The following is a 26,192-nucleotide window of genomic DNA, read 5'->3' as shown; positions in this document are numbered from 1 at the left end:
GTAAAGGTTTTAATTTCTCCATCAAATCTGAATGAGATCCTTGCTGGGTAGAGTAATCTTGGTTGCAGGTTTTTCTCCTTCAACACTTTCAATATGTCCTGCCACTCCCTTCTGGCTTGCAGAGTTTCTGCTGAAAGATCAGCTGTTAACCTTATGGGGATTCCCTTGTGTGTTATTTGTTGTTTTTCCCTTGCTGCTTTTAATATGTTTTCTTTGTATTTAATTTTTGACAGTTTGATTAATATGTGTCTTGGCGTATTTCTCCTTGGATTTATCCTGTATGGGACTCTCTGTGCTTCCTGGACTTGATTTACTATTTCCTTTCCCATATTAGGGAAGTTTTCAACTATAATCTCTTCAAATATTTTTTCAGTCCCTTTCTTTTTCTGTTCTTCTTCTGGAACCCCTATAATTCGAATGTTGGTGCGCTTAATGTTGTCCCAGAGGTCTCTGAGACTGTCCTCAGTTCTTTTCATTCTTTTTTCTTTATTCCGCTCTGCAGTAGTTATTTCCACTATTTTATCTTCCAGGTCACTTATCCGTTCTTCTGCCTCAGTTATTCTGCTATTGATCCCATCTAGAGTACTTTTAATTTCATTTATTGTGTTGTTCATCGTTGCTTGTTTCATCTTTAGTTCTTCTAGGTCCTTGTTAACTGATTCTTGCATTTTGTCCATTCTATTGTCCATTCTATCTCCAAGATTTCGGATCAACCTTACTATCATTATTCTGAATTCTTTTTCCGGTAGACTGCCTATTTCCTCTTCATTTGTTAGGTCTGGTGGGTTTTTATCTTGCTCCTTCATCTGCTGTGTGTTTTTCTGTCTTTTCATTTTGCTTATCTTACTGTGTTTGTGGTCTCCTTTTTTGCAGGCTGAAGGTTCGTAGTTCCTGTTGTTTTTTGTGTCTGTCCCCAGTGGCTAAGGTTGGTTCAGTGGGTTGTGTCGGCTTCCTGGTGGAGGGTACTAGTGCCTGTGTTCTGGTGGATGAGGCTGGATCTTGTCTTTCTGGTGGGTAGGTCCACGTCTGGTGGTGTGTTTTGGGGTGTCTGTAGACTTATTATGATTTTGGGCAGCCTCTCTGCTAATGGGTGGGGTTGTGTTCCTGTCTTGCTAGTTGTTTGGCATAGGATGTCCAGCACTGTAGCTTGCTGGTCGTTGAGTGAAGCTGGGTGCTGGCGTTGAGATGGAGATCTCTCGGAGATTTTTGCTGTTTGATATTATGTGCAGCTGGGAGGCCTCTTGTGGACCAGTGTCCTGAAGTTGGCTCTCCCACCTCAGAGGCACAGCACTGACTCCTGGCTGCAGCACCAAGAGCCTTTCATCCACAGGGCTCCTTAATTTGGGATGATTCGTTGACTATTCAGGTATTCCACAGATGCAGGGTATATCAAGTTGATTGTGGAGCTTTAATCCGCTGCTTCTGAGGCTGCTGGGAGAGATTTCCCTTTCTCTTCTTTGTTCTCACAGCTCCCAGGGGCTCAGCTTTGGATTTGGCCCCGCCTGTGCGTGTAGGTCGCCGGAGGGCGTCTGTTCTTTGCTCAGACAGGGCGGGGTTAAAGGAGCCGCTGATTCGGAGGCTCTGGCTCACTCAGGCCGGGGGGGGTAGGGAGGGTCACGGAGTGTGGGGCGGGCCTGCAGCGGCAGAGGCCGGCGTGACGTTGCAGCCTGAGGCGTACCGTGCGATCTCCCGGGCGAGTTGTCCCTGGATCCCGGGACCCTGGCAGTGGCGGGCTGCACAGGCTCCCCGGAAGGGCGTGTGGCTAGTGACCTGTGTTCGCACACAGGCCTCCTGGTGGCGGCAGCAGCGGCCTTAGCATCTCATGTCTGTCTCTGGGCTCCGCACTTTTAGCCGCGGCTCGCGCCCGTCCCTGGAGCTCTCTCAAGCAGCGTTCTTAATCCCCTCTCCTCGTGCACCAGGAAACAAAGAAGGACGTAAAAGTCTCTTGCCTCTTCGGCAGGTCCAGACTTTTCCCCGGACTCTCTCCCGGCTAGCCGTGGTGCACTAACGCCCTGCAGGCTGTGTTCACGCCGCCAACCTCAGTCCTCTCCCGGCGCTCCGACAAAAGCCGGAGCCTCAGCTCCCAGTCCCGCCCGCCCCGGCGGGCGAGCAGAAAAGCCTCTCGGCTGGTGAGTTCCGGTTGGCCCGATCCTCTGCGCTGGAATCTGTCCGCTTTGCCCTCCGCACCCCTGTTGCTGTGCTCTCCTCCGCGGCTCCCAAGCTCCCCCACTCCGCCTCCCGAAGTCTCCACCCGCGAAGGGGCTTCCTAGTGTGTGGACACTTTTCCTCCTTCACAGCTCTCTCCCGCTGGTGCAGGACCCGTCCCTACCCTTTTGTCTCTGTTTAGTTTTTTCTTTTGCCCTAACCAGGTACGTGGGGGGTTCCTTGCCTTTTGGGAGGTCTGAGGTCTTCCGCCAGCGTTCAGTAGGTGCTCCGTAGGAGTTGTTCCACGCGTAGATGTATTTCTGGTGTATCTGTGGGGAGGAAGGTGATCTCCGCGTCTTACTCTTCCGCCATCTTCCCGGAAGTCCCTCAGTAGCTCTTCTGTGTGAATAATTCTACTTGTAGATGTATTTTCAATGTCTGTGGAGGGAGGTGAACTTTGCTTCTTACTCCTCCACCATCTTAATCCCCTCCATTAGTGAACTTCCATAACAGCATTATTCTTAATAGGTAAACAAAATGCATATCCATACAATGGAATAATATCCAGTAATAAAAAGGAATGAAGTACTGCTACAATGTGAATGAACTTTGAAAACATGTTAAGTGAAAGAAGCCAGTAACAATAGCCAATATATTGTATTATTCCATTCATGTAAAATTTCTGAAACAGGAAAATCTATAGAGACACAAATTAGTGGTTGGCTAGGGTGGGAAAAATGTGGGGGTTCGTGGGTGACAGCTAAATGGTAGAAGGTTTCTATTTGGGGTGATGAAAATTTTAAAAAATTGATTGATGGCTGCACAACTATGTGCATATATATACACTACAGAGAATTTAATGATGTACTTTAAATGGGAAATAATGTATCCTGTGTGAGTATATCTCAACAAAGATATTTTTTAAATATTACAGAGGGCTTCCCTGGTGGAGCAGTGGTTGAGAATCTGCCTGCCAATGCAGGGGACACGGGTTCGGGCCATGGTCTGGGAAGATCCCACATGCCGCGAAGCAACTAGGCTCGTGAGCCACAATTACTGAGCTTGCGCGTCTGGAGCCTGTGCTCCACAACAAGAGAGGCCTCGATAGTGAGAGGCCTGTGCACCGTGATGAAGAGTGGCCCCCACTTGCCGCAACTAGAGAAAGCCCTCGCACAGAAACGAAGACCCAACACAGCCATAAATAAATTAATTAATTAAAAAAAATATATTACAGAGATCTTGTTAAACATTCACCTTGTTTTCCTCAATGATAATATTTTACATATTATATAATATATATATATATTTTGTATAACATATGTAATTATATAATATGTATAATATTGTTTAATATAGTACAATATCAAAAGCAGGGAATTTATTTTGGTATGATCAACAGACCTTAAGTAGAATTTCCCAGTTTTTACAAGCATTCATTAGTCATATATTCATAGTTCTGTGCAATTTTGTCATTCATATAGATTTGTGTAACTACCCCCACAATCAAAATATGTAACAGTTCCATCACCTCAAAGGAACTCCCTTGTGTTATCCCCCACTAACTCCTTATTCCTAACAGTATTTGCTTTTGTCCCATCAACTGCAGAAAACCTTGCTTTGCAAAGAAGTGACATAATCAAAATAATGGGACATAATCTAATGTTGAAAATGTAATTAACTCAAGCTAGTGCATTATAGGTGTTGAATATTCCTGTTTTTCCCTCAAAAATGTAAAATAACCTATGGCACCACTGTTGGTTTGTTGAGATGCCACAGAGTGTCTCATTACACAGTTTGGGAACCACAACTATAAGTAACTTGTGAAGCATATACAACAGGTAGGAAACCCTCATTCTGTTGCCAGGCACTAACTCTAAGAAGCTGACTTTTACTTATCCAATCTCTTGCCTTGAAGAATAACTCCTTATATGTGAGCCCCAAAGTTCATTATGCTCTCTCTCCATAGTTCATCTAACATGCAAGATGTCAGAAGATAAAGTCATCTCCATTCTAGTTGTTCTTCTAAACCCTGCAGTAGTCTCCCTGAAAATAGCAGAAGAAGGTGAGATTTGCCCTTCCGAAAATTAATGTAAACTGATGGCTTAAGGTATAGAATATTGTTATATGTTACTGTGCCAGATGTGACACCCAACTGTAGCAATTTTATCTAAACAACCTATGACTTCTGACTGTTTCGTGGTGACTAGAGCTTCTTAGATCATTGTTTTTCTCCCTTTCTCCTATGGTAAGCCCTAAAATATGTAGGACTTGCATTGCCATATCAACTTTGAAGTATTTCTAAGACTGAATTACTTTAATATTCATGTTGATACTGTGTCCTAAAATGGTACAGAACAAACTCCTTCATCTCTCTCCTTTCCCTTTGTTTTATCCTACATACCTTTGCTTACCATGCTGTAGTGGGAATAGCACTAGTGTTGGAGTTTGAAGTTCTGAGCTCTAACTTTAGCTTTGTCATGATGAGTTGAGGTTAAACTGTGTGAGGTTAAACAACTCACCTTCTCTAAATCTCAGATTCCTTGTCTATAAAATGAGGGAGGAAGTAATTTCTAAGGTCCCTTCCATCTCTTTATATCACGAGGTTCTATGATTGAGTTTCTGCTTTGAGTAGACTTTTGTATACAAATAGGTTTCTTCATGCTTCTCATTCAGCCATATAATGGCAATAACAACCTTTATTCCTTAAATCCATGAGCTAATATCTGGAAAATATTTGGGAATTTTTGAAGAAGAAAATTCTATATAAATAAATATAGTAGTGCAAATAGGGAGCAAGGAAGAATGACAAGACTACCAGGGTAATATGAAAGCATATTTTGCTATGAGAGCACAGCTACATACAGAAGCAATTGGATTATTTAGAATAATTCCCTATCGTTTCCTAATCCTCCAGACTACTACCTCAAATAAAGAAGTTTCTTTGTAAAGTGAATGTGGGAAGTATTCATCTCCCTCCAAGTAAAAACTGAAACTGTGTGGACCTAGGAGATTTAAAGCAAAATCCACTTTAAGGGGTTGAGAAAACTAATTTGGCTAGAGAGTTGAATTGAGATCATGCCTAACACTTTGACAGAAGAATCCAGAAATCAATAAGCAGACTTGTTCAAAAGAGGAAAAAATATTTTATGGGCCTGTCAGATCAACTGGTATGAAGTAAGCCAATAATTATAATTTAGTGCCAGGGTAAGTTTTCCTTGCATGTAACTATATAATTGAAAAAAATTACTCAAATGACAGAGCATCATTTTTGTGCTTATCCTTGTTTGTTTGCTTGGGCTAACAGACTGTTTGATGTGCCTTATATGGCTCATCATTACAAGTCAAAACCTCCCTGAGGTGGAAGCTGATGTCTCTCGAGTTTTTCTCCCTAAAGACTTTATAATTTCTGTTGGTAAAATGGAGGGTACTTAGGCATAAAATGGAAGCAACTATATTCTCTATAAACCCAGAATATATGGAATACAGGGGAAATACCCACTCCAAAGTATGCTTTACTGTCTATTTATTCCCAAAATAATGATAAATGACAGCCCACAAAAATTATATCCAAATGTTTATGTCTGGGGAACAGATGACAACTGTATAAGAAGAATAGGCTATTGGTGAATGGTGATTGACAGCACAGCTCAGAATGTGGGGAGCATGTGTTGGGCTTCATCAGATACTAGGGAGTTGCTGACAGCTCACTCTACAGTTCACTTCCTTCTTGCCCCAGCAGCAATTTGGGATGAATGCTGAATTTTTCTCAACTTGGGAAGATGAGGCCCTACTGAAAATTTGTTTTCTCCACTAAGGTAAAGCTTTCCTAGGATGTATGGAGCATTACTGTAACTTTGAAAAAAAGGGCTTGAATGTTAATAAATTTTATTTTATTTTATTTTATTATTTTTTGCAGTACACGGGTCTCTCACTGTTGTGGCCTCTCCAGTTGTGGAGCACAGGCTCCGGGCACGCAGGCTCCGGACGTGCAGGCTCAGGGGCCATGGCTCACGGGCCCAGCCGCTCTGCGGCATGTGGGATCTTCCCGGACCGGGGCATGAACCCGTGTCCCCTGCATTGGCAGGCGGACTCTCAACCACTGTGCCACCAGGGAAGCCCTAAGTTTTATTTTTAAATATTATACTTACCTGGTAAATCCATCCAGCTCTGGCAATGGTTTTTATGTGAACACAATTGGAATGACAGATCAAAGGCCCATTGGAAGTAAACTGCTAGGTCAAATTATTCAAAGTCTTAAAAATTCTTCTTCACTTGGAGGACAATAGAGCAATGTAAAATATACAAAATTTGGCTACATTGTGATTTGTCCATAATAGTCACTAAATAGATATAATGAGGTAACATTTTAAAAATTAACTATAAACGTACACATTAATATATTTTCCTTGTAAAAAGTTTAACATATTACATGTAAGTCTAAAGTCCCCCCATCTACCATTCCTAATGTGTATCCTTTCAGAGCTTTTTCTATTAATTTAGACACATAAATGTACCCATAAAACTACATAGTAATTAATTTGAATTACATAAAATGCCATTTAAGTAATCAAAATATTGGCAATTCCACATGGTTTCACCTCATGTTATGTGTGGGGGTAATTTAAAATAATTGGCATCATAACATATATCACTCTGTGACTTTCTTTTAATCTCCTATTTGATGAAATTTCCATTTTAATGCCTACTGAGCTACTTCAGTTAAACCGTTAGCCAGAATCCCCTTATATGGTTTATCATAGCTTATTTGGCCATGCGTTGGTTGACATTAGTTTTCAAACTTTGTTTTAAACAACATTGCTATGAAAAAAGAATCACTTTCCTCTTTTTAAATTGAAGTATAATTAACATACTATATTATATTAGTTCCAGGTGTACAACATAGTGATTCAACATTTATATACATTGTGAAATGATCACCACAATAAGTCTAGTTATCATGTGTCACCATAAAAAGTTAATGCTATATTATTGACTATACTCCCTACGCTGTACATTACATTCCTGTAACTTATTTACTTTATAACTGGACGTTTCTTCCTTTTGATCCTCTTCACCAATTTTACCCATCCTCAATGCCCCTGCCTTCTGTTAATGACCAATCTGTTCTCTGTATTTATGAATTTGTTTTTTGTTTCATTTTTCACATTCCACAAATAAGTGAAATCATATAGTATTTGTCTTTGTCTGTCTTATTTCACTTTGTATAATATCCTCAAGGTCCATCCATGGTGTCAGAATGGCAGCTTAACAATTCAACCTTTTCTTTTTCCTTACATGGAATCCATATATCTCACTTTATATAAAATCTACAATAACATTAATGATCATACTCTTGTGAACTACAATGTACTGTCTTTATATATAAATTTTGTCTACTTATATTTAATGTGACTACAGATATATTTTGACTTGTTTATGCCATCTCATTCTGTGTTTTCTATTTACCATGTTTTCCCTTTGCCTTTTTTTCTCCTTTCCTGTCTTCCATTAGATTCCTTATTTTCTTTATCTCTTACTTTTAATCCTATGCTGGTTGGGAAGTTATGTGTTAAACTTGAATCCTTTAAGTAATTAAACTTTAACAAATCAATTGACATCTCTAATGTCCTCCTGACAAAAATGAAAGGTCTTTCAAAAATTTTGACCCCATTACCCCCTCCCATCTTCAATTTTATTTTACATGTCGAGTATTTCCCTGATAATGAGTGATGTTGAGCATCTTTTCATTTTTCTGTTGGACGTTCTGTGTGTGTCTTCTTCGGAAAAATGTCAATTCAGGTCATCTGTTCATTTTGAATTAGGATGTCTTCTTTCTGATGGTGAGTTGTATATATTCTTTGTATATTTTGGATATTAACCTCTTATCCGATATATTGTTTGCAAATATCTTCTTGCATTCAATAGGGTGTCTTTTTGTCTTGATGATAGATTTCTTTGCTGTGCAAAAGCTTTTAAGTTTGGTGTAGTCCCCTTTGCTTATTTTTGCTTTTGTTTCCCATTCCTGAAGACGCTTATCAAAAACAAATATTGCTAAGACCAATGTGAAAGAGTGTACTATATTTTCTTCTAAAAGTTTTACTTTCAGGTCTTACATATAAGTCTTTAATCCGTTTTTTTAAAAAAAAACATCTTTATTGGGGTATAATGGCTTTACAATGGTGTGTTAGTTTCTGCTTTATAACAAAGTGAATGAGTTATACATATACATATGTTCCCATATCTCTTCCCTCTTGCGTCTCCCTCCCTCCCACCCTCCCTATCCCACCCATACAGGCGGTCACAAAGCACCGAGCCGATCTCCCTGTGCTATGAGGCTGTTTCCCACTAGCTATCTACCATACATTGGGTAGTGTATATATGTCTATGCCTCTCTCTCACTTTGTCACAGCTCACTCTTCCCCCTCCCCATATCCTCGAGTCCGTTCTCTAGTACGTTTGTGTCTTTATTCCTGTCTTACCCCTAGGTTCTGCATGACACTTTTTTTTTTTCTTAAATTCCATATATATGTGATAGCATACGGTATTAGTCTTTCTCTTTCTGACTTACTTCACTCTGTATGACAGACTCTAGGTCTATCTATCTCATTACAAATAGATCAATTTCATTTCTTTATATGGCTGAGTAATATTCCATTGTATATATGTGCCACATCTTCTTTATCCATTCATCCGATGATGGGCACTTAGGTTGTTTCCATCTCCAGGCTATTGTAAATAGAGGTGCCATGAACATTTTGGTACATGACCCTTTTTGAATTATGGATCTCTCAGGGTATATGCCCAGTAGTGGGATTCCTGCGTCATATGGTAGTTCTATTTGTAGTTTTTTAAGGAACCTCCATACTGTTCTCCTTAGTGGCTATACCAATTCACATTTGCACCAGCAGTGCAAGAGTGTTCCCTTTTCTCCACACCCTCTCCAGCATTCATTGTTCCTAGATTTTATGATGACGGCCATTCTGACTGGTGTGAGATGGTATCTCATTGTACTTTTTTTTTAACATATTTATTGCGGTATAATTGCTTTACAATGGTGTGTTAGTTTCTGCTTTATAACAAAGTGAATCAGTTATACATATACATATGTTCCCATATGTCTTCCCTCTTGCGTTTCCCTCCCTCCCACCCTCCCTATCCCACCCCTCCAGGCTGTCATAAAGCACCAAGCCAATATCCCTGTGCCATGAGGCTGCTTCCCACTAGCTATCTACCTTACTACATTTGTTAGTGTGTATATGTCCATGACTCTCTCTCTCCCTGTCACAGCTCACCCTTCCCCTTCCCCTTCCCCATATCCTCAAGTCCGTTCTCCAGTAGGTCTGCGTCTTTATTCCTGTCTTACCCCTAGGTTCTTCATGACATTTTTTTTCTTAAATTCCATATATATGGGTTAGTATACGGTATTTGTCTTTCTCTTTCTGACTTACTTCACTCTGTATGACAGACTCTAGGTCTATCCACCTCATTACAAATAGCTCAATTTCGTTTCTTTTTATGGCTGAGTAATATTCCATTGTATATATGTGCCACATCTTCTTTATCCATTCATCCGATGATGCGCACTTAGGTTGTTTCAATCTCCGGGCTATTGTAAATAGAGCTGCAATGAACATTTTGGTACATGACTCTTTTTGAATTTTGGTTTTCTCAGGGTATATGCCCAGTAGTGGGATTGCTGGGTCATATGGTAGTTCTATTTGTAGTTTTTTAAGGAACCTCCATGCTGTTCTCCATAGTGGCTGAACCAATTCACATTCCCACCAGCAGTGCAAGAGTGTTCCCTTTTCTCCATGCCCTCTCCAGCATTTATTGTTTCTAGATTTTTTGATGATGGCCATTCTGACTGGTGTGAGATGATATCTCATTGTAGTTTTGATTTGCATTTCTTTAATGATTAATGATGTTGAGCATTCTTTCATGTGTTTGTGGGCAGTCTGTATATCTTCTTTGGAGAAATGTCTATTTAGGTCTTCCACCCATTTTTGGATTGGGTTGTTTGTTTTTTTTTATTGAGCTTCATGAGCTGCTTGTAAATTTTGGAGATTAATCCTTTGTCAGTTGCTTCATTTGCAAATATTTTCTCCCATTCTGAGGGTTGTCTTTTGGTCTTGTTTATGGTTTCCTTTGCTGTGCAAAAGCTTTGAAGTTTCATTAGGTCCCAATTGTTTATTTTTTTTAATTTCCATTACTCTAGGAGGTGGGTCAGAAAGGATCTTGCTGTGATTTATGTCATAGAGTGTTCTGCCTATGTTTTCCTCTAAGAGTTTGACAGTTTCTGGCCTTACCTTTAGGTCTTTAATCCATTTTGAGCTTATTTTTGTGTATGGTGTTAGGGAGTGATCTAATCTCATACTTTTACATGTACCTGTCCACTTTTCCCAGCACCACTTATTGAAGAGGCTGTCCTTTCTCCACTGTACATTCCTGCCACCTTTATCAAAATAAGGTGTCCATATGTGCGGAGGTTTATCTCTGGGCTTTCTATCCTGTTCCATTGATCTATCTTTCTGTTTTTGTGCCAGTACCATACTGTCTTGACTACTGTAGCTTTGTAGTATAGTCTGAAGTCAGGGAGCCTGATTCCTCCAGCTCCTTTTTTCATTCTCAAGAGTGCTTTGGCTATTCGGGGTCTTTTGTGTTTCCATACAAATTGTGAAATTTTCTTTTCTAGTTCTGTGAAAAATGCCAGTGTTAGTTTGATAGGGATTGCATTGAATCAATAGATTGCTTTGGGTAGTAGAGTCATTTTCACCATGTTGATTCTTCCAATCCAAGAACATGGTATATCTCTCCATCTATTTGTATCATTTTTAATTTCTTTCATCAGTGTCTTATAATTTTCTGCATACAGGTCTTTTGTCTCCTTAGGTAGGTTTATACCTAGATATTTTATTCTTTTTGTTGCAATGGTAAATGGGAGTGTTTTCTTGATTTCACTTTGAGATTTTTCATCATTAATATATAGGAAGGCCAGAGATTTCTGTGCATTAATTTTGTATCCTGCTACTTTACCAAATTCATTGATTAGTTCTAATAGTTTTCTGGTAGCATCTTTAGGATTCTCTATATATAGTATCATGTCATCTGCAAACAGTGACAGCTTTACTTCTTCTTTTCTGATTTGGATTCGTTTTATTTCCTTTGCTGTGGCTAAAACTTCCAAAACTATGTTGAATAACTTCCAAAACTATGTTGAATAAGAGTGGGCAACTTTGTCTTGTTCCTGATCTTAGTGGAAATGTTTTCAGTTTTTCACCATTGAGGATGATGTTTGCTGTGGGCTTGTCATATATGGCCTTTATTATGTTGAGGAAAGTTCCCTGTATGCCTACTTTCTTCAGGGTTTTTATCATAAATGGGTGTTGAATTTTGTCAAAAGCTTTCTCTGCATCTATTGAGGTGAGCATATGGTTTTTCTCTTTCAGTTTGTTAATATGGTTTATCACATTGATAGATTTGTGTATATTGAAGAATCCTTGCATTCCTGGAATAAACCCCACTTGATCATGGTGTATGATCCTTTTAATGTGCTGTTGGATTCCGTTTGCTAGTATTTTGTTGAGGATTTTTGCATCTATGTTCATCAGTGATATTGGCCTGTAGTTTTCTTTCTTTGTGACATCCTTGTCTGGTTTTGGTATCAAGGTGATGGTGGCCTTGTAGAAGGAATTTGGGAGTGTTCCTCCCTCTGCTATATTTTGGAAGAGTTTGAGGATAGGTGTTAGCTCTTCTCTAAATGTTTGATAGAATTCGCCTGTGAAGCCATCTGGTCCTGGGCTTTTGTTTGTTGGAAGATTTTTAATCACAGTTTCAATTTCAGTGCTTGTGATTGGTCTGTTCATATTTTCTATTTCTTCCTGATCAGTCTTGGCAGGTTGTGCATTTCTAAGAATTTGTCCATTTCTTCCATATTGTCCATTTTATTGCAATAGAGTTGCTTGTAGTAATCTCTCATGATCTTTTTTATTTCTGCAGTGTCAGTTGTTACTTCTCCTTTTTCATTTCTAATTCTATTGATTTGAGTCTTCTCCCTTTTTTTCTTGATGAGTCTGGCTAGTGGTTTATCTATTTTGTTTATCTTCTCAAAGAACCAGCTTTTAGTTTTATTGATCTTTGCTATTGTTTCCTTCATTTATTTTCATTTATTTCTTATCTGATTTTTATGATTTCTTTCCTTCCGCTAGCTTTGGGGTTTTTTGTTATTCTTTCTCTGATTGCTTTAGGTGCAAGGTTAGGTTGTTTATTCGAGATGTTTCCTGCTTCTTAAGGTGGGCTTGTATTGCTATAAACTTCTCCATTAGAACTGCTTTTGCTGCATCCCATAGGTTTTGGGTCATCGTGTCTCCATTGTCATTTGCTTCTAGGTATTTTTTTAATTTCCTCTTTGATTTCTTCAGTGATCACTTCATTATTAAGTAGTGTATTGTTTAGCCTCCATGTGTTTGTATTTTTTACAGGTCTTTTCCTGTAATTGATATCTAGTCTCATGGCGTTGTAGTCAGAAAAGATACTTGATACAATTTCAATTTTCTTAAATTTACCAAGGCTTGATTTGTGACCCAAGATATGATCATTCCTGGAGAATGTTCAATGACACTTGAGAAAAATGTGTATTCTGTTGTTTTTGGATGGAATGTCCTATAAATATCAATTAAGTCCATCTTGTTTAATGTATCATTTATAGCTTGTGTTTCCTTATTTATTTTCATTTTGGATGATCTGTCCATGGGTGAAAGTGGGGTGTTCAAGTCACCTACTATGAATGTGTTACTGTCGATTTCCCCTTTTATGGATGTTAGTATTTGCCTTATGTATTGAGGTGCTCCTATGTTGGGTGCGTAAATATTTATAATTGTTATATCTTCTTGGATCGATCCCTTGATAATTATGTAGTGTCCTTCTTTGTCTCTTTTAATAGTCCATATTTTAAAGTCTATTTTGTCTGATATGAGAATTGCTACTCCAGCTTTCTTTTGGTTTCCATTTGCATGGAATATCTTTTTCCATTCCCTTACTTTCAGTCTGTATGTGTCTCTAGGTCTGAAGTGGGTCTCTTGTAGACAGCATATATAAGGGTCTTGTTTTTGTATCCATTCAGCCAATCTGTGTTTTTGGTGGGAGCATTTAGTCCATTTACATTTAAGGTAATTATCGATATGTATGTTCCTATTCCCATTTTCTAAATTGTTTTGGGTTCGTTAATATAGGTCTTTTCCTTCTCTTGTGTTTCTTGCCTAGAGAAGTTCCTTTAGCATTTGTTGTAAAGCTCGTTTGGTGGTGCTGAACTCTCTCAGCTTTTGCTTGTCTCTAAATGTTTTAATTTCTCCATCAAATCTGAATGAGATCCTTGCTGGGTAGAGTAGTCTTGGTTGCAGGTTTTTCTCCTTCATCACTTTCAGTATGTCCTGCCACTCCCTTCTGGCTTGTAGGGTTTCTGCTGAGAGATCAGCTGTTAACCTTATGGGGATTCCCTTGTGTGTTATTTGTTGTTTTTCCCTTGCTGCTTTTAATATGCTTTCTTTGTATTTAATTTTTGACTGTTTGATTAATATGTGTCTTGGCTTATTTGTCCTTGGATTTATCCTGTATGGGACTCTCTGTGCTTCCTGGACTTGATTAACTATTTCCTTTCCCATATTAGGGAAGTTTTCAACTATAATCTCTTCAAATATTTTCTCAGTCCCTTTCTTTTTCTCTTCTTCTGGAACCCCTATAATTTGAATGTTGTTGCATTTAATGTTGTCCCAGAGGTCTCTGAGACTGTCCTCAGTTCTTTTCATTTTTTTTTTTCTTTATTCTGCTCTGCAGTAGTTATTTCCACTATTTTATCTTCCAGGTCACTTATCCATTCTTCTGCCTCAGTTATTCTGCTGTTGATCCTATCTAGAGGACTTTTCATTTCATTTATTGTGTTGTCCATCGTTGCTTGTTTCATCTTTATTTTTTCTAGGTCCTTATTAACTCTTTCTTGCATTTTGTCCATTCTATTTCCAAGATTTCGGATCATCCTTACTATCATTATTCTGAATTCTTTTTCAGGTAGACTGCCTATTTCCTCTTCATTTGTTAGGTCTGGTGCATTTTTATCTTGCTCCTTTATCTGCTGTGTGTTTTTCTGTCTTCTCATTTTGCTTATCTTACTGTGTTTGGGGTCTCCTTTTTGCAGGCTGCAGGTTCATAGCTCCCACTGTTTTTGATGTCTGTCTCCAGTGGCTAAGGTTGGTTCAGTGGGTTGTGTAGGCTTCCTGGTGGAGGGGACTAGTGCCTGTGTTGTGGTGGATGAGGCTGAATATTGTCTCTCTAGTGGGCAGGTTCACGTTTGGTGGTGTGTTTTGGGGTGTCTGTGGCCTTATTATGATTTTAGGCAGCCTCTCTGCTAATGGGTGGGGTTGTGTTCCTGTTTTGCTAGTTGTTTGGCATAGGTTGTCCAGCACTGTGGCTTGCTGGTCATTGAGTGAAGCTGGGTGCTGGTGTTAAGATGGAGGTCTCTGGGAGATTTTCGCTGTTTGATATTATGTGGAGTGGGAGGTCTCTTGTTGACCAGTGTCCTGAAGTTGGCTCTCCTACCTCAGAGGCAGAGCCCTGACTCTTGGCTGGAGCACCAAGAGCCTTTCATCCACACGGCTCAGAATAAAAGGGAGAAAAAGTAGAGAGAATTAGTAGAAGTATGAGGAAAGAAAGAAGGAAAGGAGGGAAGGAAGGAAGGAAGGAAGAAAGGAGGAAAGAAAGAAAGAAGCAAAGAAGGAAAGAAGGCAAGAAGGAAAGAAAGGAGGGAGGGAGGGAGTGAGGAAGGAAGGAAGGAGGGAAAGAAGAAAAAAGACAGAAAGAAAGAAGATACAGTAAAAATAAAATAAAGTATAATAAAGTTATTGAATTTAAAAATTCCTATTTAGAAAATAAAAAGGGACGGATAGAACCTTAGGACAAATGTTGGAAGCAAAGCTATACAGACAAAATCTTACACAGAAGCATACACATACACCCTCACAAAAAGAGGTAAAGGGGGAAAAATCATAAATCTTGCTCTCAGACACCACCTATTCAATTTAGGATGGTTTGTTGTCTAAAGGAGGGAAGGAAGGAAGGAAAGAAAGAAAGAAAGAATGAAGATAAAGTATAAGAAAGTTATTAAAATTAAATATTAAGAAAAATTTTTTTAAAAAAACCATGGACGGATAGAACCCTACGACAAATGGTGGAAGGAAGACTATATAGACAAGATCTCACACAGAAGCATACACATACACATTCACAAAAAGAGGAAAAGGGAAAAAAAATCATAGATCTTGCTCCCAAAGTCCACCTCCTCAATTTGGGATCATTCCTTGTCTATTCAGGTATTCCACAGATGCAGGGTATATAAAGTTGATTGTGGAGCTTTAATCCGCTGCTTCTGAGGCTGCTGGGAGAAATTTCCCTTTCTCTTCTTTGTACTCACAGCTCACAGGGGCTCAGCTTTGGATTTGGCCCCGCCTGCGTGTAGGTCGCTGGAGGGCGTCTGTTTTTTGCTCAGACAGGACGGGGTTAAAGGAGCCGCTGATTCGGGGGCTCTGGTGCACTCAGGCCGGGGAGGAGAAAGGGGCAGTGTGTGCGGCGTGGGCCTGCGGCGGCAGAGGCCAGGGTGACGTTGCACCAGCCTGAGGCCCGCCGTGCGTTCTCCCGGGGAAGTTGTCCCTGGATCCCGGGAACCTGGCAGTGGCGGGCTGCACAGGCTCCGCGGAAGAGAGGTGTGGAGAGTGACCTGTGCTCGCACACAGGACCCTTGGTGGCGGCAGCAGCAGCCTTAGCGTCTCCCGCCCGTTTCTGTGGTCCGCGCTTTTAGCCGCGGCTCGCGCCCCTCTCTGGAGTTCCTTTAAGCAGCGCTGTTAAACCCCTCTCCTCGCGCACCAGGAAACAACGAGGGAAGAAAAAGTCTCTTGCCTCTTCAGCAGGTGCAGACTTTTCCCCGGACTCCCTCCCGGCTAGCCATGGTGCACTAACCCCTTCAGGCTATGTTCAAGTCGCCAACCCCAGTCCTCTCCCTGCGCTCCGTTCGAAACCGAAACCCGAGCCTCAGCTCGCAGCCCCGCCCGCCCCTGCGGGTGAGCAGACAAGCCTCTCGGGCTGGTGAGTGCCCGTTGGCACCGATCCTCTGTGCGGGAATCTCCCCGCTTTGCCCTCTGCACCCGTTGCTGTGCACTCCTCCGCGGCTTCGAAGCTCCCCCCTCCGCCTCCCGCAGTCTCCGCCCGCGAAGGGGCTTCCTAGTGTGTGGAAACTTTTCCTCCTTCACAGCTCCCTCCCACTGGTGCAGGTGCCATCCCTATTCTTTTGTCTCTGTTTTTTCTTTTTTTCTTTTGCCCTACCCAGGTACTTGGGGAGTTTCTTGCCTTTTGGGAGGTCTGAGGTCTTCTGCCAGCCTTCAGTAGGTGTTCTGTAGGAGTTGTTCCACGTGTAGATGTATTTCTGGTGTATCTGTGGGGAGGAAGGTGATCTCCGTGTCTTACTCTTCCGCCATCTTCAAGGTCCCCCCCTCGTTGCAGTTTTGATTTGCATTTCTTTAATGATTAATGATGTTGAGCATTCTTTCATGTGTTTGTTGGCAGTCTGTATATCTTCTTTGGAGAAATGTCTATTTAGGTCTTCTGCCCATTTTTGGATTGGGTTGTTTGTATTTTTTGTTATTGAGCTTCATGAGCTGCTTGTATATTTTGGAAATTAATCGTTTGTCAGTTGCTTCATTGGCAAATATTTTCTGCCATTCTGAGGGTTGTCTTTTGGTCTTGTTTATGGTTTCCTTTGCTGTGCAGAAGCTTTGAAGTTTCATTAGGTCTCACTTGCTTATTTGTGTTTTTATTTCCATTTCTCTAGGAGGTGGTTCAAAAAGGATCTTGCTGTGATTTATGTCATAGAGTGTTCGGCCTGTTTTCCTCTAAGAGTTTTATAGTTTCTGGCCTTATATTTCGGTCTTTAATCCATTTTGAGCTTATTTTTGTGTATGGTGTTAGGGAGTGATCTAATCTCATACTTTTACATGTACCTGTCCAGTTTCTCCAGCACCAGTTATTGAAGAGGCTGTCCTTTCTCCACTGTATATTCCTGCCTCCTTTATCAAATATAAGGTGACAATATGTGCGTGGTTTTATCTCGGGCTTTTTATCCTGTTCCATTGATCTATCTTTCTGTTTTTGTGCCAGTACCATACTGTTTTGATTACTGTAGCTTTATAGTATAGTCTGAAGTCAGGGAGCCTGATTCCTCCAGCTCCGTTTTTCGTTCTCAAGATTGCTTTGCCTATTCGGGATCTTTTATATTTCCATACAAATTGTGAAATTTTTTGTTCTAGGTCTGTGAAAAATGCCAGTGGTAATTTGATAGGGATTGCACTGAATCTGTAGATTGCTTTGGGTAGTAGAGTCATTTTCACAATGTTTATTCTTCCAATCCCAGAACGTGGTATATCTCTCCATCTATTTGTATCACCTTTAATTTCTTTCATCAGTGTCTTATAATTTTCTGCATACAGGTCTTTTGTCTCCTTAGGTAGGTTTATACCTAGATATTTTATTCTTTTTGTTGCTATGGTAAATGGGAGTGTTTTCTTGATTTCACTTTCAGATTTTTCATCATTAGTGTATAGGAATGGCAGAGATTTCTGTGCATTAATTTTGTATGCTGCTACTTTACCAAATTCATTAATTAGCTCTAGTAATTTTCTGGTAGCACCTTTAGGACTCTCTATATATAGTATCTTGTCGTCTGCAAACAGTGACATCTCTACTTCTTCTTTTCTTATTTGGATTCTTTTATTTCCTTTTCTTCTCTGATTGCTGTGGCTAAAACTTCCAAAACTATGTTGAATAAGAGCGGTGAGAGTGGGCAACCTTGTCTTCTTCCTGACCTTAGTGCAAATGCTTTCAGTTTTTCACCATTGAGGATGATGTTGGCTGTGGGTTTGTCATATATGGCCTTTATTATGTTGAGGAAATTTCCCTCTATGTTTACTTTCTTCAGGGTTTTTTTCAAAAATGGGTGTTGACTTTTGTCAAAAGCTTTCTCTGCATCTATTGAGATGATCATATGTTTTTTCTCCTTCAACTTGTTAATATGGTTTATCACATTGATTGATTTGCGTATATTGAAGAATCCTTGCATTCCTGGAATAAACCCCTCTTGATCATTGTGTATGATCCTTTTAATGTGCTGTTGGATTCTGTTTGCTAGTATTTTGTTGAGGATATTTGCATCTATGTTCATCAGTGATATTGCCCTGTAGTTTTCTTCCTTTGTGACCTCTTTGTCTGGTTTTGGTATCAGGATGATGGTGGCCTCGTAGAATGAGTATGGGAGTGTTCATCCCTCTGCTATATTTTGGAAGAGTTTGAGAAGGATAGGTGTTAGCTCTTCTCTACATGTTTGATAGAATTCGCCTGTGAAGCCTTCTGGTTCTGGGCTTTTGTTTGTTGGAAAATTTTTAATCACAGTTTCAATTTCAGTGCTTGTGATTGGTCTGTTCATATTTTCTATTTCTTCCTGATTCAGTCTTGGCAGGTTGTGAATTTCTAAGAATTTGTCCATTTCTTCCAGGTTGTCCATTTTATTGGCATAGAGTTGCTTGTAGTAATCTCTCATGATCTTCTGTATTTCTGCAGTGTCAGTTGTTACTTCTCCTTTTTCACTTCTAATTCTATTGATTTGAGTCTTCCCCCTTTTTTTCTTGATGAGTCTGGCTATTGGTTTATGTATTTTGTTTATCTTCTCAAAGAACAAGCTTTTAGATTTATTGATCTTTGTTATCATTTCCTTCATTTCTCTTTCATTTATTTCTGATCTGATTTTTATGATTTCTTTCCTTCTGCTAACTTCGGGGTTTTTTTGTTCTTCTTTCTCTAATTGCTTTCAGTGCAAGGTTAGGTTGTTTATTCGAGATGTTTCCTGTTTCTTAAGTAGGCTTGTATTGCTATAAACTTCCCTCTTAAAACTGCTTTTGCTGAATCCCATAGGTTTTGGGTCGTCATGTCTGCATTGTCATTTGTTTCTAGGTACATTTTAATTTCCTCCTTGATTTCTTCAGTGATCACTTCATTATTAAGTATTGTATTGTTTAGCCTTCATATGTTTGTAGTTTTTACAGATCTTTTCCTGTAATTGATAACTAGTCTCATGGCGTTGTGTTCGGAAAAGATAGTTAATACAATTTCAATTTTCTTAAATTTACTATGACTTGATTTATGACCCAAGATATGATCTATCCTTGAGAATGTCCCATGAGCACTTGAGAAGAATGTGTATTCTGTTGTTTTTGGATGGAGTGTCCTATAAATATCAATTAAGTCTATCTAGTTTATTGTATCATTTAAAGCTTGTGTTTCCTTATTTATTTTCATTTTGGATGATCTGTCCATTGGTGAAAGTGGGGTGTTAAAGTCAGCTACTATGAATGTGTTACTGTCAATTTCCTCTTTTTTGGCTGTTAGTACTTGCCTTATGTATTGAGGTTCTCCTAGGTTGGGTGCATAAATATTTACAATTGCTATATCTTCTTCTTGGATCGATCCCTTGATCATTATGTAGTGTCCTTCTTTGTCTCTTCTAATAGTCTTTATTTTAAAGTCTATTTCCTCTGATATAAGAAGTGCTACTCCAGCTTTCTTTTGGTTTCCATTTGCATGGAATATCTTTTTCCATCCCCTTACTTTCAGTCTGCATGTGTCTCTAGGTCTGAAGTGGATCTCTTGTAGACAGCATATATATGGGTCTTGTTTTTGCATCCATTCAGTCAATCTGTGTTTTTTGGTGGGAGCATTTAGTCCATTTACACTTAAGGTAATTATCAATATGTATGTTCCTATTCCCATTTTCTAAATTGTTTTGGATTCATTATTGTAAGTCTTCCTTCTCTTGTGTTTCTTGCCTAGAGAAGTTCCTTTAGCATTTGTTGTAAAGCTCGTTTGGTGGTGCTGAACTCCCTCAACTTTTGCTTGTCTGTAAAGGTTTTAATTTCTCCATCAAATCTGAATGAGATCCTTGCTGGGTAGAGTAATCTTGTTTGCAGGTTTTTCTCCTTCATCATTTTACATATGTCCTGCCAGTCCCTTCTGGCTTGCAGAGATTCTGCTGAAAGATTAGCTGTTAACATTATGGGGCTTCCCTTGTGTGTTGTTTGTTGTTTTTCCCTTGCTACTTTTAATATGCTTTCTTTGTATTTAAATTTTGACAGTTTGATTAATATGTGTCTTGGCTTATTTCTCCTTGGATTTATCTTGTATGGGACTCTCTGTGCTTCCTGGACTTGATTAACTATTTCCTTTCCCATATTAGGGAAGTTTTCAACTGTAATCCTTTCAAATATTTTCTCAGTCCCTTTCTTTTTCACTTCTTCTTCTGGAACCCCTATAATTCGAATGTTGGTGTGTTTAATGTTTTCACAGAGGTCTCTGAGACTGTCCTCAGTTCTTTTCATTCTTTTTTCTTTATTCTGCTCTGCAGTACTTATTTCCACTATTTTATCTTCCAGGTCACTTATCTGTTCTTCAGTCTCAGTTATTCTGCTATTGATCCCATCTAGAGTATTTTTCATTTCATTTATTGTGTTGTTCATCGTTGTTTGTTTCATCTTTAGTTCTTCTAGGTCCTTGTTAAATGTTTCTTGCATTTTGTCTATTCTATTTCCGAGATCTTGTATCATCTTTACTATCATTATTCTGAATTATTTTTCAGGTAGACTGCCTATTTCCTCTTCATTTGTTAGGTCTGGTGGGTTTTTATCTTGCTCCTTCATCTCCTTTGTGTTTTTCTGTCTTCTCATTTTGCTTATCTTACTGTGATTGGGGTCTCCTTTTGACAGGCTGTGGGTTTGTAGTTCTCGTAGTTTTTGGTGTCTCTCCCCAGTGGCTAAGGTTGGTTCAGTGGGTTGTGTAGGCTTCCTGGTGGAAGGGACTACTGCCTGTGTTGTGGTGGATGAGGCTGGATCTTATCTCTCTGGTGGGCAAGTCCTCGTCTGGTGGTGTGTTTTGTGGTGTCTGTGGACTTATGATTTAAACAGCCTCTCTGCTAATGGGTGGGGTTGTGTTCCTGTTTTGGTAGTTGTTTGGCATAGGGTGTCCAGCACTGTGGCTTGCTGGTCGTTGAGTGAAGTTGAGTGTTGGCATTGAGATGGAGATCTCTGGGAGATTTTCACCGTTTGATATTATGTGGAGCTGGGAGGTCTCTTGTGCACCACTGTCCTGCAGTTGGCTCTCCCACCTCAGAGGCACAGCACTGACTCTTGGCTGGAGCACCAAGAGCCTTTCATCCACACGGCTCCACAATTTGGGATGATTCATTGTCTATTCATGTATTCCACAGATGCAGGGTACATCAAGTTGGTTGTGGAGTTTTAATTCGCTGCTTCTGATGCTGCTGGGAGAGATTTCCCTTTCTCTTCTTTGTTCATATAGCTCCCGGGGCTCAACTTTGGATTTGGCCCTGCCTCTGCGTGTAGGTCGCCGGAGGGCACGTTTTTTTCTCTCAGGACGGGGTTAAAGGAGCCACTAATTCGCGGCCTCTGTCTCACTCAAGCCGGGTGGAGTGAGGGGCACAGAGTGTGTGGCGAGCCTGCGGTGGCAGAGGCCAGTGTGACATTGCAAGAGCCTGAGGCTCGCCGTGCGTTCTCCCGGGGAAGTTGTCCCTGGATCCCGGGAATCCGGCAGTGGTGGGCTGCACAGTCTCCCCGTAAAGGAAGTGTAGATAGTGACCTGTGCTCGCACACAGGCTTCTTGGCTGCAGCAGCAGCAGCCTTAGCGTCTCCTGCCCATCTCTGGGGTCTGCGCTTTTAGCCGTGGCTCACGCCCGTCTCTGGAGCTCCTTTAAGCAGTGCTCTTAATCCCCTCTCCTCGCGCACCAGATAACAAAGAGGGAAGAAAATATCTCTTGCCTCTTCGGCAGCTCCAGACCTTTTCCTGGACTCCCTCCCGGCTAGCCGTGGTGCACTTACCCCTTCAGGCTGTGTTCACGCCACCGACCGCAGTCCTCTCCCTGTGCTCCAATCAAAGCCCAAGCCTCAGCTCGCAGCCCCATCTGCCCCAGTGGGTGAGCAGACAAGCCTCTCGGGCTGGTGAGTGCTGGTCGGCACCGATCCTCTGTGCGGGAATCTCCCCACTTTTCCCTCCGCACCCCTGTTGCTGTGCTCTCCTCTGTGGCTCCGAAGTTCCCCCCCTCTGCCACCCACTGTCTCTGCTCACTAAGGGACTTCCTAGTGTGTGGAAACCTTTCCTCCTTCACATTTCCCTCCCACTGGGGCAGGTCCTGTCCCTATTCTTTTGTCTCTGTTTTTTCTTTTACCCTACCCAGGTACGTGCAGAGTTTCTTGCCTTTTGGGAGGTCTGAGGCCTTCTGCCCGCGTTTAGTAGGTGTTCTGTAGCAGTTGTTCCACGTGTAGATGTATTTCTGGTGTATCTGTGGGGAAGAAGGTGATCTCTGCATCTTACTCTTCCGCCATCTTCCCCTCGTCTCTCCTTTAATCCGTTTTGAGTTTTTTTTTTTTGTATATGGTGTGAGAAAGTAGTCCACTTTGATTATTTTGCATGTAACTGTCCAGTTTTTCCAACATAATTTATTGAAGAGGAAATATTTTCCCCATTGAATATGCTTACCTCCTTTGCCAAAGATTAATTGACCATTTAAGTGTCAGTTCATTTCTGGGCTCCCTATTTTGTTCCATTGACATTATTTGTCTTTGTGTCAGTACCATAGTGTTTTGATTACTATATCTTTGTAGTATAGTTTGAAATCAGGGAATGTGATACCTCCAGCTTTGTTTTTCTTTATTATGATTGTTTTGAGTGTTTGGGGTCTTTTGTACTTCCATAAAAATTGTAGAATTATTTGTTCTAATTCTGTGAAAAATGCCATTAACATTTTGATAGGGATTGAATTGTATCTGTAGATTGCTTTGGGTGGTATGGTCATTTTGACAGTATTGATACTTCTAATTCATGAACACAGGATATCTTTCCATTTGTTTGTTTCATCTTTAATTTCTTTCATCAGTGTCTTATAGTTTTCCAAGTACAGGTCTTACACATCTTTGGTTAGATTTATTCCTAGGTATTTTATTCATTTTCATGCAATTATGAATAGTATTGTTTTCATAATTTTTCTTTCTGAGAGTTTGTTGTTTATGTAGAGAAATGCAGCAGAATTCTGTATATTAATTTTGTATATCCTGCAACTTTACTCCAATAATTTATCAGTTCTAGTAGATTTTTAGTGGACTCTTTAGGATTTCCTATATATTGTGTCATGCCATATGCAAACAGTGACATTACTAATTCATCCTTTCCAGTTTGGATTCCTTTCATTTTTTTTCTTGTCTGACTGCTGTGGCCAGGACTTCCAATGCTATGTTAAATAAAAGTGGTGGGAGTGGCCACCCTTGTTTTTTTTCTGATGTTAGATAAAGTGCTTTCAGCTTTTCACATTGAGTATGATGTTGGCTGTAGGTTTGTTATATAAGGCCTTTATTACATTGAGTTATGTCCCCTCTATACCCATTTCGTTGAGAGTTTTTATCATAAATGAATGCTGAATTTTGTTAAAAACTTCTTCTGCCTCTATTGAGATGATCATATGGTTTTTATTCTTTTTTTCTTTTTTTCAGTAAGTGGGCCTCTCACTGTTGTGGCCTCTCCCGCTGCGGAGCACAGGCTCCGGACGCACAGGCTCAGCGGCCATGGCTCGCAGGCCCAGCCGCTCTGCGGCATGTGGGATCCTTCCAGGCCAGGGCACGACCCCACGTCCCCTGCACCGGCAGGCAGACTCTCAACCACTGAGACACCAGTGAAGCCCTATTCTTAAATTTTTAACATAGTGTATCATATTGACTGATTTGTGGATATTGAACCATCCTTGCATCTCTGGGATAAACCTCGCTTGATCATGGTGTGTGGTTCTCTTAATATATTGTTGATTTAATTTTGCAAATATTTTGTTGAAGACTTTTGTATTTATACTTATCAGTGGTATTGACCTGTTATTTTCCTTTTCATGGTATTTGTCTGGTTTTGTTATCAGGGTGATGCTGGCCTTGAAGAACAAGTTTGTAAGCATTCCTTCCTCTGAAATTTTTGGAATAGTCTGAGAAGGATAGGTGTTAATTCCTTTTGAAATGTTTAGTAGGATTCATCTGTGAAGCCATTTGGTCTCGAACTTTTGTTTGTTGGGAATTTTTTTAAATTACTGATTCAGTTTCATTACTGGTAATCAATGTGCTGTATTTTCTATTTTTTTTATTCAGTCTTGTGAAATTATACATTTCTAGATATTTATGCATTTCTTCTAGGTTGTCCATTTTGTTGGTGTATAATTTTTCTTAGTACCCTCTTATGATCTTTTTGTATTTCTGTTGTGTTGTTTGTAACTTTTCCTTTTACATTCTGATTTTATTTATTCTGGTTCCCTCTATTTTTATCCTGATGAGTCTTGCTAAATTTTAAAATATGGGCTCATGTTATTTGTGTTTACTTTGTTTTTGTTATGTATGTCCAGAGAGCCCTGAATTGTTGAAGAGTCCCAACAGAATGCTTCTGTGTTTGCTCTTGCCATTGTCCCAGTGGTTTCACTGGTCTTAGGTCAGTTTTCATATTAATTTCTTGCCTTTGGTTTCCAAAACCATAAAAGTTATTTAAATATAAACCCTATATCCAATCATGGCACAGTTTGGGGATTTTGATTTTTTTTTAATTTATAAAATTTTATAATAAAGGAACATCTGAGACCTCAGTTTTCCACTTTTGCATACATCATTTCTTTGTATATCATTACCTTAACTTCTCTTCCTGATAATTTAGACTATATTTTTTAATAAATTTATTTATATTATTTATTTATTTTTGCTTGTGTTGGGTCTTATAGGAACCTTTTTTTCCTTTCATAGTAGTGATCAGATGATAGCTGCCTGTCTAATTCCCTGACATGTGAGGGTGGGATTTTCTGGTCTATTTTCATGAAGGTAGCAGTCCTTCAGTATCTCAGCCTTTATGCAAATGAGTTGTTTCAATTTTTTCACAGACCCAAGGCCACTTGAGAACTCTAGACTCTAGCTTCCTAGGTTATTATAACATCAGCTGATATGTATTTAGCACTCTGGTTTTGAGATTCTTATTCATTTCTGATATTTGAGAATTTCCTTTCTTTTCTTTTGAGCCAACCTATGTCTTAAAATTTTTATGTGATAAAATTTTATTGAGCATTTCTATGTTTTTGGAGTGAAAAATGAATACCTGATAAGTAGTGAACATCTGCATAGAAAAATCTGCTGTCAGTTACTGACTTAATTAACTCCTTTTCCACAGTCAATGTAATATTTTAAAAATATAAATAAGATTTCATTACTTCTCAGTTTAACACCCTTTGTTGGCTCCCCATGATATCTAGAATAAATTTAAACTATTTACTTTGGCATACATGCCCTTAAGTAATCTGGACTATGCTTATCTCTCTGACCTCATTTTCTGTCACTGTCTCCATCACTCTGCTCTAGCCATTTTCTGTCACTGTCTCCATCACTCTGCTCTAGCCATAATAGCCATACATTTTTACTAATAGCACACCAAATTTATTCTCACCTAATACCCGTTTAACATTTTTTTTCCTTCTGTCTGAAACATTCTGATATCAGATATTTACATTGTTTGCTCCTTCTTTCCAATCAGCTCTCAGTTCAAATGTATCTTTAATTAGGACTTTCCTGGGCACTCAGTCTCAATTAATGTTTAACCCAGTCTCTTTCTCTTACATGATAATTTATCTTATTAAATTTATTGCTACCTTATAATTTATTGGTTATTGTTTTATAGTTTAGTTTATTATCATTTTCCCAATTAGAATGTAAAATCTATGAGAACAGGGCCTTTTCTCTTGTATTCATTGTTCTTTTCTTCTGTTCCTACAATAGCATCTAACACAAAGTGAGCCCTCAATAAATATTTGATGAATGAATCGATGTACTTTCAGTAGTCTACAGGGTAGATAGGTTGAGAGTTATAATGTTTCTTTTAACGTATTAGGA

Source organism: Orcinus orca, chromosome X (genome assembly GCF_937001465.1).
Source record: "Orcinus orca chromosome X, mOrcOrc1.1, whole genome shotgun sequence".
NCBI lineage: Eukaryota > Metazoa > Chordata > Mammalia > Artiodactyla > Delphinidae > Orcinus > Orcinus orca.
This window is presented reverse-complemented; position numbering follows the sequence as displayed.